The following is an 11411-nucleotide window of genomic DNA, read 5'->3' on the forward strand; positions in this document are numbered from 1 at the left end:
TAGGTGGAGAAAGACTAGTTAGATGTTATATGATGTTATGAATAGCCAAGTTAAAGAGTTTTGATTGATAGTGTTGAGCCTTTTTATATGATCTTGATTCTCATAGTAGAGAGATGTAAGTTTGGAGTCGCGATATTGGTAGGCTATGTCGGAAGTAGTATGATCCATTGAAGGCTCAGTGATATCCATGTTGAGTGCTAGATTCTAAGTTTGAGTTTTTGAAGGTTAAATGAATAGAAATAAGAGTTAAAGCACTAGAGGGTGTGCACTCCGACTATGGGGATACTCATGAAGACTCGAAGTTAGTAATTGTGAAAGTATTATATGATGATTGTTGGGTCTATAGAATGATAAAGTGTATCTCAGAAGGTAGTATTAACAGTGGGTTTTCCACTTTCAGGTGTAGTCATTTGGGTTAAATGCCATGATATGCGTGTATAGTAGTTTTCCATACCCCAGAGTGCAGTGAGTGTACTTCAGTTTAGAGTCTAGTAATGGATCTCCCAAAATTAATATGATGGATTGAAGCTAAGGGGGAGATGATAGAGCGAATAACCAAGTCAAGCTTTCAGATTCTAGCCGTGAAGTCATGATGATATAAAACGTCAGAAAGTGAGGGTGAGACTCAACCCATTCTTATCTCAGTATTTTTTTTCCAGTTATCCCAATATCTACTCATGCCTTACGCTTCATTCCAATGATCAAAATTCATGTTCATGCTTATGATAGAGAATCATGTACTCTTCAAGTTCTAAAATGAGAAGTTTCAGTTCATTCAGTAGTCAGAATCACATTCCATAGGTTATGAACTCCAAATTGAGGTCATGTAGCTCATGACTCATGTACTCACGCTTTATAGTATGCTTGTTTTAGATAAGACCATAAGTGTGAAGTAAGATCTGGGGCTAAGTTTTTAATACATGTGATGGTTAGTGGAAATTTATGTGTGTATGTTCTTGGGGTAGCGCGTGGGAGTTATATTAATAGTGGTTTAGAGAATATGTGAAGTATATCTTCATGGGTGTTTGCCTTGAAGTTCATATGAGGTTATAAAGATAGGCTTGAAGGACATGTTGGGATTTTAGTGAAGGGACGAAATATACGTTAGTGAATCTATAGTAAGAGTTTAGAGTTAGTCATTAATGTGGGAAGGCATGATATGCTTAGGGTGTGAACTTTAAAAATATATGGAAGATTGAATCATATTGTTTAGACTAGTATCATGGTATGACATGGTGTATTTTTGTGTCTTGGAGTTAGGCTTGATCACAGTGAAAGGATTTAAGCTACTATAGATATTGTAGAAAGAGCTATCAATGCCCATATGAGAATTATTAGTTAAATGGAATGAATATGGTATTTAAGGGAAATAGCATAGTTAAGGGAGTATTAAAGAAGTGTGCTAAGCTTGAAAAACAAGAAGTTGCATTGTCCAAGATCTTTTGCTCCATAATGCTGCTAGAATTTCTTTAGAAAGAGTGTTGAAGAGATACTCTTGTTGAATATAAGTTTACAGTGTATTTCAGTTTAGCAGTCAGGCAGACAAATTACGGTGGTTTTCCACCTTTTCACCCAATCCTGCTATTCGAAGTCTCATGCGTATGACCATCCCAAGAGATAATATATTTCATCCTAAGTTGTGAATTCAGTTCAGTCAAAGCATCATGTTTCAGATTCAGTTATTTAGTCGTGACTCAGTTCATAAGTGTTCAGTGCATGATCTCAAATACTTCCAAGTATTTTAGCCCAGTTAGTATAATACCCTGGTATGATCTAAGTCTTGATGCCTCATGATTCGTAATTGTATAAGTTATCACTTCTCAATTCAATATGTATGATTGGATCATGAACACTTCAAGGGAATCCTAAACTCTTAGCATGAATCAGCTTCTTGAAGCAAGTAAGGGCAAGTCAACTCAAAATTCAGTTTCGTGATGGAAGTTTAAATGTTTCAGATCAGTTATATACTTTCTTAGAATACACATCATGTCAGCATCATTCTATACCTTTGATCTTTAACATTTCCAATCCATCATTCAGGGACGAATGATTCCAAGGGGGAGATAATGTAACTCCCCATAAAAGTTGTGCATGGATTAGCCTTTAATAGAGTGCTCTTAGACTTAAAACTTGAAAAATTTTCTAAGTGTAATGAGGACTTAGAGTCATTTTAGCTGGCAATCTTTGGGATACAACTTTTCAACCTTTCCGACCTCTGTTTTTAGATTTTCAAGCTGAGTTACAATCGGACAAGCTCATAGTACATTTCGGAAAAGTTTCGGAATTTTTTGGAAAACATAAGGCTGCATTTGGATTTCAAAACAGTAGCAAAATGCATAGCCTATTGCCTAGTTTTCAGCATTTCAGGACCAACTTCAAATGATCATAACTCTCTGAATATAATGAAATAGGAGAGCTTCTACCTATCAAATGAAATATCTTTGAGTTTTATTTCCAATTCAAGTGGTTTCATCCAAATCCAACATCTGAGTAAGGATTTATACCTGTTTTACTTCAGCCTGTCAGTTTGTCAACTGAGGGATAGTTTTGACTTTGTTTGTTTTCTTAGGGGCATTTTAGTCATTTCACCTCACCCAAATTTTGTCTATAACACCAGATTTGGTCCCTAATTCATCAAAATATAATCCTTTTCTCAAATTTTCTCTCAAGAACACCCCTTAGGGTTTCAAAAAAAAGTTCAAATAACTCAAGATTCAACCGTGGGTTTTGGAAGATAATTAGAGATTTGGAATAACCATATCGTATGCTTCAAGGATCATCCCTTGAGGTATGCGGGGTTTTTCTAAATTCTCACGGACATAGAAAAATCATACTTTAGAATGAGATTTTTGAATCTATGTATATATTCATGTATTAAATGCTTTAACATCATTGTTTTGGTCTTTTGACCTTCCCCAAAGTGATTTGAGAATATGAATGTATGAAACCATGTATTTAAGAATGAATTCTTGTTGAGAGCACGATTTTTGGTGAATTCCCTCTTATTATGAATTTTTTAGATTTCTCATAGCATATGAATTATTTTGCAATGCATCCTTGAAAAGCACTATATGAAATGATTGAATTCTTGTTATGATTTAAAGGTAGTTTTACATCACTAAAGAGGGAATATATCATGAATGTTTAATGTTCATAGTGCATGTAATGAAAGAGTGCATGGATTTGCTAAAGGCACTAGACCACCATATGTTGATAAAGTTTTTGTATGATTTTGACTTGAGTTTCGAAACGCAAAATCTTCTAATTCAGTTGTATTTTTTTGGTGGTCTAATTTATTCTTGAAATGAAAGATTTAGCTTAATATATTATGGCTCAGAAATCATGACTTGCAAGTCTTGGTATGACAATACCGATTCAGACCAATGTCATATCAGACTCAGACTAATAGACATTTCAGACTATTATGATTTTAGACATTCAGAATGTTGCATGTACAAAAAAGGTTTAAAATTGGGCATATAGAGATGTTAGGTGGTTCCCTGAAGAGGGCTTGAGTTCAAGCAACTCATTGCATAAAATCATAGTTTACCGACCCGGTTATATTATTATATACTGAATTAAGTGTCGTGTGGCGTATCATATTTAAGAACTACAACCCTTGCGGCATACTCGGGTTGGAGGCTTACCCACCGAGTTAATGGCGGATTCTATATTGCCTGTGGAATATCAGACTTGTAGGGGATACCACCTAACTTAGAAGTAATATACAGATCAGAGTTTGAGATTTACAGGCAGGTTACATGTTTTCAGAAGGTGCCCATGTGTTTTTCAAAAACTGTTTTATGCATAATGTTTGATGAACATTTGCTCTCACATATTATATATATATGTGTGTGTGTTCAATTACTTTATTTTGGATTGCTTCGCATGGCAGTACAATTGTGCTGACCCCTTCTTCCTCCCAGGTACTGAGGCGCAGTCTAGGGGTCTAGATCCTTAGTAGAGTCTACAGACAGGGTTGTCTCAAAGTTTAGTTGGTGAGCCTTCTTTGCTTCGGAAGGCGTAGTCATTTACGTATTTATTTTAGTATGGCTTTTGGTCTATTGAGGGCCTTGTCCCAGTTATTCAGATAGTATGTCAGTAGAGATTTCGCAGACTATTGCAGGTATTTATTAAATATTGTCAGGCATGTTTTCAGACCTTTAACTATTTTAAATTATTGATTATGTTTTTGTATTATTGTGTCTATTCCGTATTACTTTGATCATATAAATTATGTGCATGATTACCAGATAGACACAGGGCATTCTGGGCCTTCAGGTTTGGGAATGCTCGTCACGGCCAGGGCCCCGGTTCGGTTAGTGACATTAAACCTCAGTCGTTGGGTTATAAATATGGATAATGGTCGGTTAATATATATACTTGATGGATTATCTAGTGGTCATGACATGGATAGCCTTGGGAAATTGATGATTATATATATCATATAGATATGTATGCTCATGTTATATGGTAATGCTTAGTAGAAAAGTAGGATGATACATGTTCTCTTACATCCTTATTACTCTATATTATGAGCTTGCATTTGCTTATTAATTTGGCTATGTACGTGTATGTATGTTACTGCCTTGATAAATGTAAAATGGCATGATGATGCCCGATGAATCCAAAAGATGTGATGATAATACTTGGTGAATCCGGAAAAGGTAATGATGTATGATGTTGCCAGGTGAATCCAAAGAATATGTTGATATTATGATGATGCCTGGTGAATCCGGAGGACATGTTTATATGATGTTGATACCGGTAAATTCAAAAGAGGTGATGATGTTATAATGATACTCAGTGAATCCAGAGAATATGCTGATACCCAGTGAATCTGGAGGATATGTTGATGTTATGTTGATACTAGGTGAATTTGGAAGAGGTAAAGATGTTATGATGCCATGTGTGGCAAATTTACATAAATGCATTGATGCTTGTAAAGTTGGGCATGTGGGGACAAACCATTTATGTATGTGGGACATAATGACTTCTTTGGTAAATAGTTATTCATTCCTCATCCTTATTCACTAAATAAGAGGTGTGACCTTTAACCCTAATTGGTAACTAGAAGTAACTTATGCCTATTAATGGGTTACAGCTAATTGGTATGTGAAACCTTGTGCAGAACCAAAGTGTTACCTAGAAAATTGATTCGACTTGGAATAGTGGTTATATTTATGGAATTTTCCCTAGTTAAGTGACTTATGTGATAACTAGTTATTTCTAATAAATGACTATGACTTGAATACTAAAAGTCTACTAAACTAGTTGGTGGACCTTACTTGCTTAAAATATGGGAACTAGTCCTTAAGGTTATAACACGCCTAATGATAATAGGCTTAGTATTGCATGATAAATAACTAGGTTGACTTCTAATATGTAATGTCATGGTGGTTTAGTTGATGACTTCTATAATGTGAGTGCGGACTAGAAAATGGCCTTGTGACAGGAAAATAATTGATAGTAGTGGTAACTTGTATCTTTTCTCTATTTGATAGCTAGTAACTATAAGACTTGTAACCTAGTGGCTTATGGAAATAGAGGTTAACTAGTTTAGACCTTACATGGAGTTTAGTGGAAAATTAGAGGATAAGTAATTATATTTTTATGCTATAACAACATTGGTTTTGTTTTGATTAAATTATGGTATGGATAATGATTGTGGACCTTCGTATAAGCTATGGTACGCTTGTGTTACCAACGACTCCGGTTAGTGGTTGAGTAGTTGTACTTTGACGTATTATTGGTTGAACTTTTGGTGTACTCTCCGGTGGTATGGGACGCCATGATGAGTTCTTGTATTGTATTTCTTAGTGTACTCTCCGGTGGTAAAGGACGTTGTGATAAGTTCTTTGTTGTGTTCTTTTTTGTGTACTTCTCAGCGGTATAGGACGTCATGGTAAGTTCTTGTACTTTGTGTTCTAAAGATAGTTGGTGATGATTATGGTAGACAAATTCTTGTTAATGTACAGGTGACTTTACGCTTCCAAAATGATACTCAGTTGGTATGGAGAGTATGAAGTATATGAATATAGTATGTCGTGCTATTGCTTTAGCAGTATAGATATTATTATAGTGATATTGGATGAGATTCAGGTTCAATCCTATACCTTGACTTTAAGTTACTATCTTACTTTATATCATCTTTATATTACAATTTAGCTTAGTCGGCCGATGATGAATATTGTCTACCCGCTTCTGTACCTTTTTGGTGTAGACCCAATTTTTAGTTGCCGTCGTTGAGCTAGTTCGTGCCGCATTGAGTATTTGGAGACAGGCTAAAATCTTAGAGTTTGAGTTGCCTTCTTTCCCTTCTATCTTTATTTGTCTGTTGCTGTCGAGAAAAATGTATGAAACTATCTAAGATAGTTTAGACTTTGAGATTGTAAATTCCTATTGTAAAGTTTAGAAGCTCTTGTATTAATACTATTACGTCATGGGATTTGTATTTGAATATTAGTTGTCTTTAGTTGTGAACTGTTGTTGTTTATATAGAGTATTCTTATATAGGGTCTATGATGAATGTTCTTACCAAGGTAACCCATTGCATTAGCTCTGGGTTACGGTATCAGCTTACCTACCAGTGGGATGTGGTAGGTGCCATCATCACTCAAAAATTAGGCCGTGACAATCTCAGGCAAAAGAGATAGCTTGAGTTGCTCAAGGATTACGACATGAGTCTCTATTATCACCCAGGTAATGCTAATGTGGTTGGTGATTCTCTTAGCATGTTGTCTATGGGGAGCTTAACTCATGTGGATAAGGAGAAATATGGGTTGGTGAAGGATATTCACCGTTTGGCTAATCTTGGAGTTCATCTCTTGGACTATGAGCATGGTGGTGTGATTATGCAATACCTGGTGAGGTTATCTCTTGGGGCTGAGATAAAAGAGAAATAGGTTTTGGATTCTATCTTGATGTAGATCCAGGACGATGTTGGTCAGCAAAAAGTGATGGCTTTTATGATTGAGGGTGATGGTGTCTTGAGGTACCAAGGAAGGTTGTGTGTCCCCGATGTTGATTGGCTGGGAGAGAGGATCTTGTCTAAGGCTCATAAGTCGTGGTACACTGTTCATCTTGGTTTGACTAAGATGTACAATGACTTAAAAGAGATCTAATGGTGGAATAATATGGAGAAAGATATGGCCAGTTTTGTGGGTAAGTGCATGGGGTACCAACAGTGAAGGTGGAGCACTTGAGGCCTGGTGGATTGTTTCAAGAAATTGAGTTTCTAGTTTGGAAGTGGGAGGTGATTAATATGGATTTCATTATTGATCTTCCGCGGTCACGTGGTTCATTTGATTCAATTTGGGTCATCATGGATAGGATGACTAAGTCTGCTCACTTCTTGCTCATGAGGACAAATTTTTCTATGGAGGATCATGATAAGCTTTTCATTCAGGAAATCATCAAGTTGCATGGTGCGCCTATGTCAATTATATCTGATCTAAATATGTGGTTCTCGTCTCACTTCTAGCATTCTTTTCAAAGAGGTTTGGGGACTAAGGTGAGCCTTAGAACTATTTTCCACCCTAAAGAGGATGGACAAGCAAAGAGGACAATCAGAAGTTTGAGGATATGCTAAGAACTTGTGTGATTGACTTTGGTGGTAGTTGAGTTGATCATTTGCCTCTCATAGAGTTTACATATAATAACAGCTATCACTCTAGTATTGGGGTGGCTCCTTTCGATACCCTCTATGGTAGGAGGTGTAGGTCTCCTATTGGGTGGTTTGAGGTTGGTGCGAATAGCTTGTATGGTCCAGACTTGGTTCACCAAGCCATGGAAAAGGCAACACTGATTTGGGTGATGACATCCAAGTAACACCTCTTTTTAGATGATATTAGGTCGTTGTCAAGATATAGTAACCCAACTACGGTTGGAGTCGGATCCCAAGGGAACACGTGGTTTGTAGTTATCAACAGTTGTAATCTATAGGCAGTACTGGAAAGTAAATGGGCAGATTTTTTTGTAGTAATCTCAAGCAAGTAACAGTATTAACTCTGGTTGAAATTAGTTATCGGTGAACACTAGGATTGTGTTTCCCCTAGTATCTCAACTCTGTAGGTTTATCGTGCATTGTTGAACCAACCTAATACCTTGCATGCAGAACTAATAAGTTATGTATCTCCTACAGTATTTTGAATGAACAGGAGGATTTCACCCTTTAACTATTGAGTCTCGGAGTGTTTCTTTCCTAACCCTTACCCTGTTCCTAGTTAACATTCACCTTTTGAGTCTCAAGTTATTAGATAAAGGCTAATAGTCATTTGTATATATCATTTTTCTGCAATGGATCATCTATCAACTCCCTAAATTACTGTTGTTTTTATCTTTTCCTAGTTACTACCCCTTTGTTGGAGCAAGTAGTAATATCTAGGCAGGATCCTAACGTTTGCAACCGCTTAGACAACTATTAGAATGAAGATAAAGTAATGCATGCAATGGGTATTGGTTTCTCATCAACGATTGCACTTTCTCTACTTCGTCAATTTCCAGGTTTCCACAATCCTAGATATGGTTTTTAGCCACTCATGATTGTGAAGAAATCAATAACACTCATGTTGGAAAGTAAAGATGAATTCATAATGATAAGATGAAAGAAAACCCACAACCATAAATTGAATAATCAATCAAAGTCAATACAATGGAATCAATTGATCAAAGATGGATCTTGAAATCAAAATATTTTTTTGAGTGTTAAAAGTGTGTTACCTCTACTAAAAAGTATATAGGGGGTATTTATAGTACAAGACAAAACCCTAAACACAGAGCCCAAACAAAATAGGAGAAAATAGGGTCAGGGACCACCTACTCTCTGTACCCGCTCTTTGACCCAAAGACCTGGTAGTACCTGTTGTCTGGCATTGGACGTAGGTAGCTAGTACCTGTGGTCTAGGAACAAGGCATAGGTAGCAGGTGCAAGTAATAGGAGCAAAAATCCTGCAATACTCAGCTCTCAAGATTTTGAATTTCCTGCACCCGCTTTCTGTACATGCGGTTCGTAGGTCCTTCTTGAGGATGCATGTTGACATGGTAGGTACTAGGAGTTAGTTTTTTAGCTCTTATTTGACTCTCGAACATGAATTGATCACGATTAATCTGGAAAACATCCTACACATCAATAATTTCTCCAAAAGTGGCCAAAACACCTTGTTTACCATTTTCATGAACTTATCATCCAAAACCTGATTTTCTGCAAAACATACCCAAAATAGATAAAATCTAATAGGAAGGATGAAGAAACTTGCATATTTCCCTCATTTTACGCATTGGAAGTTCTATGTTTCTATAGCACATCAACACACTAAACTTAAAACATTTACATGTCCTCAGGCAATAAAAAAAACAAAAATGATGCTTAACTAGGAAAATCTAAGATACTCAAGGCAGGCAGGCATCACGTTAAGTTCAAATCACAACATCCCCTCCTATATCTCTTTTTCAAAGCCAAATGTGTATGAACATGAAGCAAAAAAATATGACACAATGGGATCAAGGTATGACAATTACATAAGCAATTAACAACCACTCATATGTACAAATTACACTATCAGAAATAGGCGAATAGCTAGCAACATGACTCAAGTGCCCTCACAATAAGGATGTCCCACTCACTCATATGAAATAATGTATGTCAATTTAGGGAAGATCAAGAGACACTCACACTTAACAAAGAAGTTCTAGCCAATGCATGTCAAATACCATAGGCTTGCCCTTATTTTCTATACCTTAGCATTCAGATAGTCAAGTTAGGATCACTATAGGACTTTTCTCGGATTGTAATGTAGGAATGGGAGTTGGTATGATATATATGGACATTTAAAGTGACTAAGACTCCTTGGAACTACACTAAACTTGGGGTCTCACTTACTAGCCAATTTCTTTTTTATTCCATTTCTCCCTTTTATTCTCTTATTGAACATTCAGGTTGCGTGTGATCTTTTATTCTTTATTTTTCACCTTTTTCACAATTTTTATTTTTATTTTTCTATCACACCCATCCCTACTAACTTTTTATCTTATTTTACCCTTCTTTAAACCCATTTTACACTACGCACCTCTATGATATCCACCCTCAACTTAGTATTTTTGCCTGAGTCAAAGTGCACAATCTCTAAGGAGGACTAGGGCCAAAACAGGTTCATTGTAATACAAATGGAAATGTGAATAGGTAAAACAATAATAATAGGCGATCAAGCTCAAAATTGGGATCAAGGGATACAATTTGCACATGGAAGGTCATTTAGGCTAAGAAGGGATTTAAATAAAAAATAACCTATGATCCTTTCCTAACTAACTATCCTTCAACCTAGGAAATACTAACTAGGCAAGTTCTAAATTTAATATACAAGTGGAACTAGGTAGTATCTCACACACATGACATAGAGTCAATATTACCAACTACTACCTATCTAGTTCATGCAATTGTTAGCAAGTGATTATCATGTCCCTAATTCTAATGCCATAACAAGATCCACAATATTCACACATATATACATCTAAACATTTCTAAAACACAAAATTTTGGAGGGTATCAAAAATCAATCAAAACATAAATACTGCGTAACTGCTTAAAAATCTCTTAATTACACAAAAATAACACAATACAAGGAAAAACATAATATGACACAAAATTAACCTAGACTTGCCGGTTCTACAACCATATCGTGACCAACAAAAAATAAGCATGGCAACAGGAACCCACAGCGGCTATTGTATATCCCACCCCTAACTAAAAATTTCGCACTATTCTCAATACACTAAAATAAAGTAAAATAGAGGGAAGTCCAAACATACCTGGAATGCACTATGCATACTTGTCATGATATTCCCCATATGGGAGTATATCCATAGGTGGAGGCCATGGTGGTGGAGGTTCACTAAGAGAAGATGAACCCACAGCTAGCTCAGCACGCCTTTTCCTATCAATAAATGCAGTCTCATTCGAATCATAGGTGGCCCCTTTTAGGGCTTGCTCATATTGCCTGTCTGGATTCTATAATTCCCCTACTCGGTCTCTTTTAGTCCCAACTATGGGGACCATCTCATCATCCTTCTCTACTAATTAAAGTGTTTGGGGCTATGCAAAGGTGATGGCTGAATAATTGGGGATACAATTAGAGGGATGGCTAATATATGGATCTCAGTGAGAGGGAACACCTCTATTTTCAAGATATCTACCTCCTTCCTTATATGTCATAGATTCTATGTCTTAATAGCTGCAAATCAGGCTACTATATGTCTCTCATCAACACCTGGTGCATTTGGTATACTATCCTCTATAGCAACATCCTTATTAATAGTGTCTACTATAGATACCACTCGTCTATTATCTGGCTGTAGCACTGTCATACACATATCAAACACTACTTGCTCATCATTTAGTTTGAAGGTGATCTCCC

This window comes from Capsicum annuum, chromosome 5, assembly GCF_002878395.1.
Source record: "Capsicum annuum cultivar UCD-10X-F1 chromosome 5, UCD10Xv1.1, whole genome shotgun sequence".
NCBI lineage: Eukaryota > Viridiplantae > Streptophyta > Magnoliopsida > Solanales > Solanaceae > Capsicum > Capsicum annuum.